Raw genomic sequence first — 510 nt, 5'->3', positions numbered from 1 at the left:
CTAAGGAAGAGGAACGCTGACTGCTGACGTGGACGATGGAGCTCTTTCGCTTAATTTTGACGTATGAAATCATTGAACAACAATTTAAATTTTTAAAATTTTAAACGCTTTTACCTAAACTAGTAGATCAGGCACGTGCGCACGTGTCCAGCTCTATAATTTAATTTTATAATACACACAAAAATTATTAATAATTAATTAAGGAAGTTCAAGAAACTTTTCAGTTTTTTTTTTCAAACATCTTTCTAATAAAATCTTTTTGACCTATTTAAAGCTAAGTAATTTAACAAAATAATTTTTCTTTAAAAAATTTAAAATCAATTCATAACTTTTGGTGTTTATTTTCTAAAAAATAGCAATAATTATAATTTGAATAGAATTTATTCACTGATTGTAAAGTAAATAGGCTATATTCTCATAGCTTATGAAAACCTACTTTGCCAACATAATACACATTGTTTTGATGATTATTGTCATCACCTAGATCTTTTATATGATAAATATTTAATA

This window comes from Malania oleifera, chromosome 1 (genome assembly GCF_029873635.1).
Source record: "Malania oleifera isolate guangnan ecotype guangnan chromosome 1, ASM2987363v1, whole genome shotgun sequence".
Classification (NCBI taxonomy): domain Eukaryota; kingdom Viridiplantae; phylum Streptophyta; class Magnoliopsida; order Santalales; family Ximeniaceae; genus Malania; species Malania oleifera.
The sequence above is the reverse complement of the archived record's forward strand: the minus strand, read 5'-3'. Positions refer to the sequence as shown.